Source organism: Artemia franciscana, chromosome 8, assembly GCF_032884065.1.
Source record: "Artemia franciscana chromosome 8, ASM3288406v1, whole genome shotgun sequence".
Classification (NCBI taxonomy): domain Eukaryota; kingdom Metazoa; phylum Arthropoda; class Branchiopoda; order Anostraca; family Artemiidae; genus Artemia; species Artemia franciscana.
This window is the reverse complement of record NC_088870.1, coordinates 50,462,204-50,475,102: the sequence shown is the minus strand read 5'-3', so window position 1 is coordinate 50,475,102 and position 12,899 is coordinate 50,462,204. Positions and strand designations below refer to the sequence as shown.

Genomic DNA, 12,899 nt, shown 5'->3' with positions numbered 1-12,899 from the left:
AAACCAGTGGTGTAGTATCCCGCTTCTGATGTTGAAGTAGCTGGGATTGTAAATAGCTTGAAAAGTTATTCGTCGTCTGGCCTTGACTACATTCCAACTATGATAGTTAACTTGATTCTTCCTTCAGTTATTTCTCCATTGACAAAGCTTATAAATCTTTTTTTTTTGAAAATGGGACTTTCCCCAGTTCTCTTAAGCGAGGTAGAGTAATGTTTTTATATAAAGGTGGACCACGAAATGATCCAGTCAATTATCGCCCTATATCTTTGCTGTCTGTTTTTAGCAAAATTTTTGAAAGGCCATGCTTTCCCGTCTATTTGCTTTTCTAGAGGCTAAAAGATTATTTCATGATTTTCAGTTTAGCTTCCGAGCTAAACATTCTATCGAGCATGTGTGTGTAACCCTTTTGAATTTTCTCCGCACCATGCTTGACTCTAGTTTGATTCCTGCATATAAATTCTTGGATGTCCGTAAGGCTTTTGATTCTTTAAATCGTGAGATTCTGCTCTACAAGCTATCACACAATGGTGTAAGAGGATAGGCTCATGCTTGGTTTGATACCTATTTAACAGGTAGAACTATTTCCGTAGATTCCCTTTCCTGCTTTTCGTCTGAAGTTGAGTTTGGTGTTCCTCAAGGCTCTGTTCTTGGACCGTTTCTTTTTTTTTTATTTATGTTAATTACCTTATAGTTGGGCTTAAAAAGTATGAGCCTACAGTACTCAGCTGTCGCCTATATCATCCTGAATATTTCAATGAAAAAAAAATCTATTACTTTTGCAGGATGAGGTGGCTCTTGTCGCTATCGCTGATGACAGTATTATTGGTATTATATCAGAAACATCGTCTGAGACGCTTCCCCAATTAGCGGATCTTGTTGAGAGAGTCGTTCTTTGGTTCTCTGATAATTGCCTTGCCCTAAATTTTGCCAAGCCAAGTTTTTTTTTTTTTTTCCGTATTTCTCTGGCGGGCCCTGAGTTAGCTGATATTCAGCTTTCAAGGGGCTCTGTCAGTAGACCTAAGGATCGGTATGTCCGATTTCTCGGTATTCTTCTTGATGGAAACCTTTCGTTTAAGCATCATATTGGACTAATTAATATGAATATCTCAAGGAATCTTGGAATTTTTAGGAAGCTAAATCACAATTTTCCTGGATCAGTTTTTAAAATTCTGTTCCATTGCTTAGTTCAGTCCTACGTCTCTTATTGCTCTAATATATGGATGTCAACTTTTTCTTCTTTTTTAAAACCACTACCAAAGTTATATGGTGAGGCAAGAAAGCTTATACAGGAAACAAATTGTTCTACAACTAACCCAACTAGCCCATTACTTGATTTGCGGTCACTCAATATTCTTTCTTGCGCGTCATTCACTTTTCATCAAATTCATGGTGATGTTCCCATAGCCCTTCAAACTACTCCTTCTTTCATCGCTGATATGTCTAAGCATCATCTTCGCAATTCAATATTAATATTGTATTCACTCAATTGGTGACATCTGACTTTAATCCAATAACTGCACGTCTTATCGTTTAGAATAGCCTACTTGAGTCGCCTCAAGAATGTTACTCGTTTGGTATTTTCTAAGAATTTTAGGAAACTTTTTAGTGTCTTTATGTTTTTTAAGTCGGGGGGGGGGGGAGGTGATATGTGACCCTATCCTGGGTTAGAAATGTTTGTTGTGAGGGGTGTTAAGTTTGTTTAACATTTCTTTTGGCTTGGTTATAAATTTATGGTTGGAATTTTTTTATTTCATTACATAATCCTATATCCTTTTTTTTGGGGGGGGAGGAAGGTTCGAAATGCATTATATTGAACATATTTCTTCTTGTTTTTTAGTATTTGTTTCATTTTGTTCTTAGTTCATATCTTAATGAATTCTCTATTTCCTTATATTCCTCTTTTGTTCATAAGGTCTATCACTCAAATAATTTTTGTACAAGCTTCACCTCTGTCTTTTAGAATTAAAACATTGTCATTCGTCTTCGTAGCCATGTTTCTAACTTTCCTTTTTAACCATCTGCTACTTCACAGACTATATTTCAGAAATTATTCCATCCATCTTCAACAATGTTAAATTTCAGATTTTGCTTCATATTAAACTGTTCCTGGAAAGTTAAAAAAACAAAAACAAAAACAACAAATGCCTGGTACGACGAGCTACAAATATACTAAATAACAAGAACTATTATGAGTCCTAAGGCTCTTAGCTTCTCTGGCATTCTCTGCCAAACTTTCGATTCTATTCGCAAAAGCCTTGTGAATTTTCTCAATTTAGTTTCTGGTAAATAAACTCCTAAAATCCAAAAAATATACTTGTTAGTTAACTATATTTTGTTAAATTGAACGCAGCTCAGATCTCTCTTATGAACGTTAAAAACTAGTCATTCGGCTGTACTACGTTATCAGGTTTTGGATATTACGATGGAAATTCTCCCACACTGACTCAATTCGTTAAAGGAATTCTCTTGCAATATTAACTAACAATAATTGTTCATTAAAATTGAAAAGAAAACCTCAAATCAAACACCTTCACAACACTTATTTTGCAAATTAAACTTAATCTGCTTATTGTATATTAACCTTACATAAAAATATCTCCAAATAGTAGACTGTGATGGCTGATTTTGCGGCATCTAAGGCCAGGTACCTAATTTTGATTATTAGTTGGCGCTAGTAGGCGCGTTGTTTCTTGAAAAAGAAGCAGATTAGTGTATATGCCCATTTTTGCAGGCAAATGGAATACAAAGTAGCGTGTTCCAGCTGAGACAAAAAGTAACTAAAAGTTACGGAAAAGTTACTAAAAGTAACTTTTTCCGTTCCAGCTGAGGCTATTTAGCAGCTGGAACGACAGAAAAGTTACTTCAAAGTAACTTTTTCAGTAACTTTTGCTAAAGATAGTTAATGAGTATCTTTAGTTAAGTAACTTAACATCATTATCATCACTACAATAATGAGGGTGTTCCAGGTGAAAAATCAAGTAACTTTAAAGTAACTAGAGAAGTTACTTGAATTTTACATTCACCAGGAACGGCTTTTGAAGTAACTTAGGTCTTATTCAGATAGAAAAAAATATTACGACCAAGATTTTGATAACATTTGTTTTAGACTCATTTAGTCTGAATTTAGAATAACTTCCTGTGCATAAGTCCTTGTAAATATTGTAGCTAAGGCCACCAACCATAGAGGAAACTCTTAGAATATATTGGAACTGATCTTGAAATAAAAAAAATTTAGATACACTCTAGGGGTGTATGAATAGGATATTCTAGGCTAGTTGCATGTTTAAACTTGTTTGTCTTGGGTATAGTTTGAATAACGTAACCTCTTGCCAAGATAGCAAAAAGTATCTAAACTAGAATTTTACCACAATTATTTTTTCTGCATTGTTTCCTGATTGATTAAGCTAGCCTAACCTATATCTTAAATTTAACCCACTGTATAAAATTGACCTACATTGTTCACAAAAAGAAAAGCAGAATGCTGCATAAATAACTTAATGCCAAATTCATTTTGGAAAGGTATTAATTTTGCAATAAATCTGTGGGCATTAACCTAGATTTGGTTTAAATATCCTGTTTCTATATTAATTTCAGTGCATTAGTGTCTGAGATAGCATACAGTAGTGTTGATTATTGAAACTTTTTGGCTTAGGCCTATCTTTTTCTTACATTCAGTTGAACTATTAAGGTTAGAATTTTAGACTAGGCTAGTTAGAATTTCCAAATGATGGCCTTTTCACTAAGCTATCTTTAAAAGTATTTGAGCTTACTACATTATTTTTTAATAATGGATCTGCATCAAATGAGAGGGAGTTCCCCTAGATTTGGCCAAATTTTTTGGGAATTTTCATTGCAATATCTATATTTTGGTACATCCATCAAGGAACCCCCCTTCTCAGATTTTCAAAATACATTCCCTTCCCCCTCCCATTTACAGTTTTGTGAATTAGTGCCATTTGTGAATTACCATAGCAGAAAGACTTTCGTTTTGTCCTGGATTTTGTTTTATTTTATACTTGACTGATTTCAGCTTATTCATAGAAAATTGTAAAGGTTTCATGTCTTCATTTTTATGGAATTTGTTTTTTTATTTATTTGCATAATTTTATAGTATTTGCTCATGAATAGGTTAAACTTGTATCAGATCAAAGGTATAATCTATATAAAAAATGCCAATTTTTCATGATAATTAAAAATATTTTCTTGGGCATTAATTTGTGAACACAGAACATTTTGTTGTTAGGGCAATATGATTTTCAGAAACTTGTTTAATAACCAAATCAGGCTCATACTTAGGCCCATGACCTAAACTTAACAAGAGAAAGAAACAGAAAGTTGCAGGTAGGATTTAATTTAGAGCAAAGTGGATGACATATATTTGAAATATTCAGTTCACCAAGTTTAACCTTTATAAAGCAGAGTAGTCACAACACAGTTTTCAGTTTACTGTATTTGCTTCTAATTAAGTCTAGGCTTTCTTTGAGACCACAGTCCAAGATAAAAATGATTTATTCAAAGCCCAATAAAGGAACAAAATTTTACAGCCTCCATCAAATATCCCAAAATTCATGAAAAATATAGCATAGAGATACTTACTTACTTAGACTTAGGTCCTCCCACGCCTGAGGGCGCATAAGGCAGCAACAGTGGTTTGCCACGACGACCTGTCCTGAGCCCTCGACCAAAGCTCCTCCATCGAAGACCTCGCCAGCTTTGCCTCCTTCTCTAACATCCTGCCAACTGTCATTTTGGGTCTCCCTGACTTGCGGAGGCTGGGGGGTATCCAACACCATATGTCATGAGGTAGCCTTCCATCACCTATTTGCACCATGTGCCCCCAATACATCCATCGTCGCTTTCTAATGGTATCAAGGATGGGGGTATGATTTGTTATGGTATAAATCTCATCATTTCTTATTCTCTCAGTCCAATGTATATTCAAAATATATCTTAAGCAGTTATTATCGAATGCCCATAGTCGTTTTCCTAGTTGCGCAGTGATACTCCAAGTTTCACAACCATATGTAAGGACGGAGAGGACATTGCTATTATAAATTCTGAGTTTTAGCTTCTGGGAATATTTACTATTTCTCCAAACATTTCTGAGACAATTGAAGGCAGAGCCAGCCAATGCTATTTGGCACAAAATTTCTCTTTCAGGATTGGCATCTTACGTAAGAATGCTGCCTAGATATTTGAACTCTCTCACTACTTCAATTTCCTCATTGTTGACCAAAAGTCCCTCAGCTAAGTCAGGAATGACTGCATTTGACATTGATTTAGTCTTGTTAGCGTTTATGGAGAGTCCAACAGCATTTGCCACACGCTCAAGTTCATTTATATTGTGTTGTATATCTTCTGATTCGTGAGCGAAGAGTGCAATATCGTCCGCAAAAACACCATCATGGAGGGTTCTTAGTGGGTTTAATTGTAGACCCTCACTGAAGCTACATCCACGAAGCACAAAATCTATGACTATGGCAAATAACAGTGGCGATAGAATGCAGCCCTGCCTTACACCCGACTGAACGGTAAACCAGTCCGTTAGGCCACCCTCGGTTTGTACTGCACACTTAATATCGAGGTAAAGCGCTTTAATTATATTTACAATTTTAATCGGGATCCCGTAATGTATTAAGATTTTCCACATGGTCTCGCGGTGTATCGAGTCGAAGGCCTTGAGAAAGTCAATAAATACTACGAGCAATTGAACCTGCCATTCGTTAGATTCTTTGATCAGGATTCTCAGGCTAAATATTAGGTCACAACACGATCTGTTTTGGCGGAATCCATGTTGTTCATCTCTCAGAACTTTCTCCACTTTACTTTGAATTCTATTGAGAATAATTTGGCACAAAACCTTGCTGCCTACTGATTGCAAAGCGATGCCTCTCCAATTGTCACATTTAGTCTTTTGTCCTTTTTTGAAGAGTTTTATAATTACTGCCTTTGACCATTCACTCGGGACTTTTTCATCTTCCCAAATATGTGACAAAAGTTCAAACATGGGCACTGCTAGGGCGTTTCTACCACATTTCAACAGTTCTGGGGGTATGCCATCGTTACCGGCTGCCTTTCCGTTTTTCAAAGTCATTAGAGCATCTTTTACTTCACTCAGCAAGAGAGGTCCGGAATATATTCCAAGATCAAACAGTGTTTCTTCAGGGATATTTAAAAAGGTCGTGGGAGGCACCTGATTTAATACCTCGGTGAAATGTTCCATCCAACGTCGGTTTATGTCATCCGTCTGGGTTAATAAGATGCCTTCTTTGTTTTCAACTTGAGTTGAAGAAGCCTTCGAAATACCCACAAGCTCCTTCGTTATAGCGTACACAGTACGACTATCTCCTCGCCTGGCGGCTACTTCAGCCTGATCAGCCATAGTTTCGAGGAACACCCTCTTATCATTCCTTGTCCGTGTTTTGACTTGTTTATTGAGACGCTTATACTGCGCTTTTAAATCATCAAGATATTCTCTAGTGCATGTCCTATTATGCTCATGTCTATCTACGAGAATTTTGGCTTCTGCCCTTTGATCAATGATATCCCAGGTACTTTCAGATATCCACTGCTCTTTCTTCTTCCTGCTATATCCCACAACTTCTTGTGCCACTTCTTTCAGGGACTCGACGATTTTTTCCCATTGATTATCAATTGACAACTCGTCCCTTAGCATGGAAAATTTATTTGACAAAGTAGATGTATACTTTTGTAATACATAAGGGTCCTGCAGCTTTCTTACATTAAACCTTTTTACTGACCGCTGGGGCTTTATGACAGTTTTCAGTTTCAGCTTAAACTTAGCAACAACAAGTTGATGGTCGGAATAGCAGTCGGCACCTCGAAAGGTCCTAACATCCTCTAAACAACGTCGCCTGTGCTTGGCAATTAAAATATGGTCTATTTCATTTCTTGTTACACCATCAGGCGAGTTCCAAGTATATTTATGTATTTGTTTATGAGGTTCATGTTAGACGATAAGTTCATGAGTTGCACAAAAGTCAATTAAACGTACGCCATTATCATTGATTTCCCCCAGTCCATGCCTACCAAGGATAGCTGGGGCATAGGAGGCGTCACTTCCAACTTTAGCGTTAAAGTCCCCACACAAAGTCACAATATCATGCCGATGCATGCCGATTTCTGTGAAGGGAAATTTCTCTCTTCTGATGGCTGTTCAAAAACTGTTGTCTTTTGATAGGTAGAAAACAAAAATAACTGAACCTATAGACTTTGTATGCATTCCTTTCATCTCAAATACTTGATACTCTTCAAAACACTCATTATTATTGAAACAGATATCTTACAAAATCCTAAAATATCAAATAACTTCAAAAATTCAATAGATTATCTCAGCTAGAAACAATTTTAGATTTTACAATTTTACAGCTTTTTTCAAATCTTCATACAATGAACTCTGCCAGTGGTACATCAGAAATGATACAACATTATTTAGTTCTACAGTTGCTTATTGATGAAATAATGGATACTGATGTAGGATCAGATAAAAATGAAGAAAAATGGTGGTAAGTTGTAATATAATATTCAATTTAATCTTGCAAGTTATTATTTTTCTAGACACAATCTTGTATATTCAGGTATGGACAAGTTCCAAAGCTGCCAATAGCACAATTAAATAGAATTCCAAAAGCTGCTGACACTTTAGCAGCAACTGCCAAATAGCATTACTACTTAGCTACCCCATTTTCTCTATTGTGGGGTATATGTATAAATGAATGTTGGAGTGGAGACAAGTATTATGTTGACTAATAATTTGTAATTTTTTTTATTACATAGAAACAGTTTTTTAGGACCAAGAAAAAAGGATTCTGATTTTATTTAAAAATACATTATTTTGTTTTGCTACAAAGTCATTTATTGTTGTAACCTGCGATTATGATGTTATTCATCATCTTGTATACAAAGATGTCATCTTGTATACAATAATTGTGAGTCTTTATTTTGATGTGCATATTTGAAGAAAAAGTTTACCATATGTATAGACCAACTAACCCAATAGGAACATTTTGACTAAATACCTGACAGCCTGTACAACCAACAAGTCTCTTTTTGCTTCCTGGCTTTTGGCTATGGTCTGTTTTATGCTTTCTAATTAGCTAATTTTGTTTTGCTGGTTAAATAGCAGAAATATTCTTTATTTGACTATGTTTTTGAGTTTAGGCTATTTTATGGTTTTCATTTAGTTATTTTCTTTTTTCCCAAGAAAGAATGTTGGTTAAATAGCAGAAATAATCATATAGGCTACATCACCTATCACTGTCTTTGTACAATAAACTTCTAATTTCTTGGAATTAATTTTTTCAGGTTTAGCATTAATAAATTTACTCATAGATAACATTGGCCTCCAAAATTACAGTTTTGAAAATTCCGTAAAGTATTTTGCCAAGTTTCATGCTATTTGATATGTTAATTCCAAAAATGGTTCCCACCATTCCCATAATGTCAGGATTTTCTTGAAAAATGCATATGATTTTAAACAAAACCAAATTTGGAAAAGAATGATGTTGCCCAATTTCTTGTGTACTATCTGGTAACATTAGTTTCACCCAAAGCCAATAATTTTTTATTTCTTTATATTACATAGAAACAGTTTTTTAGGACTTAAAAGTTTCTGATTTTATTTAAATGGCCTTTGTGTTTCAAGAGTTAAAGAATTAAAACAAAAGGTCTAACTGTAGCATAAAGAGCAGAGTATTGTGGAGGGGAAATCAAGAAACAAATTCCTGATGGAATGTAAACATTAACTTGCTTTTCTGAATTTACAACAAATTAGTGCAAACATAAATGCTTAGTTTGGTGGTGTCCATTGTAATTCTGAGTAACTTGCAATGTCAAGGATAATAACATCTTTGTTTTATTATACTTGACATCTAAAGTTTGTGTTTCCAAGATTTGTCAGGGGCTAGTAGCTACAGTAAATTCTTAAATGATTCATAAATGAGGGTAGCTTCCCCCTCCTTAATAACTCATTTTTCACCCTGACGTTTTTAATATCTTGTAAAAGTTTCTTAGGGGCCATTTTCACAAGAATTCAAGTTCAACTAAAATCCTTGTGAAACCAACAAAAGATGGATAAAATTCATCTTTTGTTCAACTTAGAGATGGGCTTCATAATCCAGTTAAAAATGTGGCAAAAAACATAATCCATCTCAGTGATACCTTAACTCATATAGCAAATTTCAAGCAGAACTAGCTTAGCCTACCAGCAGTTGTCTTTCATTTTTGAAAAGGCCAGGTCACCCAAGCAAAGGGTGTATTGTCATTACAAATGATTTTGCTGAAATGAGGTGGTGGAAAACTATTAGGAAATGTAAGGAATCTAGTTTACTGTTTAGAGATTAGGATATCACAAAATTAAGCATTCAATATGCTTGTTTGTAAATCTTAAGTAAATACAAACCCTGTTGGAATTTTGTTGATATCCATCTCACAATTAGTGTGTCTAAAGAAAGTTTCCAAAGAGCATTCAGTTTTCAGCATGCATTTTATCTTTATTGATGGTTAAAGAAAGCAATAGATATACCTGCTGTAGTTGATTAGTAATAAATAACTTGCTGCCTTTCTGCATAAGAATGTGCATTTTTATGTATAATGTATAGCTTTTAAAGTCATTAATTCCTGAGAAGCCCCTTCTCCAGTTATGCCAGCTTTATGGGTAGTAAAGCCTTTTTAAAATAATCTGAAATAATTCTTTGGGGGTCCTTACCAGTGACTTTCCTTTCTACTGCAATTAGCAATGGGTGAAATATATTGCAGTCACTAAAAATTTACAATCTTACCTATTTTACCACTATTAAGTTGCAAAAAGGGTGAACTAAATATTTACCATTGAATTTGCCACAAAAGAAATTTCTAGCTTCAAGAAGTTCAATCATGCCTTTAGAACAAGGGATCCTAAGTTAGGTCAAAGTCTTGAAAATGTGCTTCTAGTATAAGTAATTTGTAAATAAAAATTTGTATCTTACTAAAAATGAGACAAAAAAAAATCCTGCAGAAAAGAAACAAGACAGATTAATAAAGCAAGAAATACCATGGATGCCCATGAAATGTAAGATAGAAATGAACAAAACTTCAATTATGCATCTGTTTTCTTTAAACAGACAGGAGGAATAAACCTCCAAGCTTTGACAAATTCAATCTCACTTTTGGAACCAGGTATAAGATTAATTTCCAGGGAATGAAAACAGTAAATCCCTGGCTTTTCTATTGACACAGGCAGTGAAGGGAATAAAAACACATTTATTGTTCTGCCTATTTGTTCAACTTCTCTGTCTGTTCTACAAATTCTGTATTATATTTATTTGAAAAAAAAGGCAAAATGTCATAGATTAGATTTATTTGCAAAAAAGCCTGCAGGCCATACCAAACACATGCAACTTTATACAAGCACCTAATTCCAAACAACTTAAAAAGCAAACAAACTTGCAAACAGCTTAAACAAGCAAACACACTTTCAAACACTTTATGAATTCAGAAACACCCATAAATAAACTCTTACCAAGCTAACTCCTCAAACATGATTCCCAATGCTTAATCCCTAAACAAAGATTAAATAAAAGAAAACTAGCTTTTTAAACTGAAAGTAAGGAGCAATATTAAAACTTAAAATGAACAGAAATTACTCCATATATGAAATGGGTTGTCCCCTCTGCAATCCCTCACTCTTTATGCTAAAGTTTTTAATTGTTTTAAAAAGTAGAATTGTGGCAAAGAATCAAACTTTAGCATAAAGAGCAAAGAATTGCAGAGGGGACAACCCATTTCATATACAGAGTGATTTCTGTTTGTTTTAAGTTTTAATATTGCTCCTTGTTTTCAGTTTAAAAAACTAGTTTTTTTTATTTAATTTCTGAACATTTTTGAATTAATGCATTTTTGATTTTGGCTCTCCGCACATAAATTATTAAAATGAAATTTGCATATTAATTTTTTTTTGGCTAAATGGCTTTCTCTTAGTTTTGATCAGACGATTTTGAGAAATAAGGGGTGGGGAAGGAGGCCTAGTTGCCCTCCAATTTTTCGGCTACTTAAAAAGGCAACTAGAACTTTTAATTTTTAACAAACATTTTTATTAGTAAAAAATATACATAACTTAAGAATTAACTTACATAACAAAATTTTATACTCTTATATTTTTTTATTATGTATATGAGGGGGTTTGTCCCCTTGTTAATACCTCACCTTTTATACTAAATTTTAAGTTTTGTCCCAATTCTTTAAGAATGACCCCTGAATCAGAAAGGCTGTGGAATAAATAGTTGAAATTACCACCACTACTACTATATCATCTACAAATAATATACATGATACCCTAAACCAATCCAAAGATACAAATGGGGCTCCATTTTTTTTTCATAAAACTGTCTAAATCATTAACAAACAAGGAGAAAAGCTTTGGGGATAAAGTACATCCTTGTTTCACACCCAAATGAGACATAACTAGTCTAGAAAATTTCCCCATCACCTTTACAACAAACTTCACCCTCCTATACATAGCTGCTATTATTGCTACAAAACAAGACAGCAAGCCAATTTCTAACAGGCTTTCAATTAACAACCTCCTATTTACTGAATCAAAAGCACTTCTCAGGTCTAAAAAGATACAAATAGCCAACCATTTTTCCATCTCAATATTTCCAAAGTAAAAATATGGTCAATAGTGCTGAACCTCTCTTTAACCATTTTACTTTAACTCTCATTAACCACCTCAATATATAAATATTAATTTAAATGTAATTGCATCATAGTTTGTTTCACAAAAGAACCTAACTTTACTTATTGAGTGTGTTCTGAATAACACACAAGTACCTAACAACCATATTGATGCATAACTTAGATTTCTTGTTATGCATTGATGTATAGAATTCTTCTCAATTCCTATTTTGATAGCAATACATGAGGGTTTGAGTTTCACATTATTTTGCATAATTGCATAGCCTACTAGTTTTGACCCTATTTTCTAATGTAGCAAGAAGTTAGGCCTACTTAAAAAAGAGAAAAATTGTATGCTGACCAATGGTCAGCATTGCACAGCCAGTGATATCCTGATTCAATGTCTGTAGCAGGGAGTGTTAAAAAACATTGATTCTTCATTTGAGTGCAAAAAACATTTGATTCTTCTTAAGTTTTTCCTCTAAATTTCTCCAGGTAGGCTAATCATTATAGCTAGGTGTACTGTGGCTAAACTTACAGAGTCACACCATTGACCCTTATCCCAACCAAAATAACAGCAACACCAGGACTTAAACTCCTAAGCTTAGGTTTTTAAGCCTGGAGTAGCCTACAAGAAACTTTGCTAGGAGGGCTCAAATGTATCTATAAATTAATATTAAAAAGTTGTTACAGGCTACCAATAAACTGCAAAGTTTTTTGAAGCACTTCAATGAATTACAGGATTCAATCTAGCCAAGGCTAGCTTAAGTAATTATCATTGAATGTTTTAAATCAGCTTCCAGAGTAACTCAGTGTTTTTTTCTGTCAAGTGGGATTGAACTAAGCTTTCTTTGAACTATATACATTTTTTCTGGACAATTAGACCTATTACTCACTCTAGGCTATGCCATCTCTACAAAACAAGTTACCACTGACTTTGTATAGGCTAGCAACTGTCCAAGGATTACAGGAATTTAATTAGAAGCTTCCTAAAGCAGGATCTGAAGACTTCATCCCCAACAAACTATTCAACCAAGCTTCTCTAGATATGCCCAGCAGATCACATTAATGCTTGAACTTTACCAATGAATTTTTTATTAAAAATCATTTTAAGGTAAAAATAAGATTGTTTACCATCACTGGTTCTTTGAACAATTGCAGTTCCATTGTCTTCCCTGCATAAAGGCTCATAGTCTTCAAACTTTTGTGTGTTAGCCATCATAAAA

The 12,899-nt window shown here is 34.3% G+C and overlaps 1 protein-coding gene across 1 annotated transcript in view; it reads left to right on the top strand.

The window, feature by feature from the left end:
• Positions 1-2,697: 2,697 nt before the first annotated feature.
• Positions 2,698-12,899, top strand: part of LOC136030536 (beta-arrestin-1-like) — an 81,819-nt gene continuing 71,617 nt past the window's right edge. The window contains exon 1 of the mRNA XM_065709580.1: positions 2,698-2,747. The gene's annotated coding sequence lies outside the window, so the exon portion shown is untranslated. The remainder of the gene's footprint in view (positions 2,748-12,899) is intronic.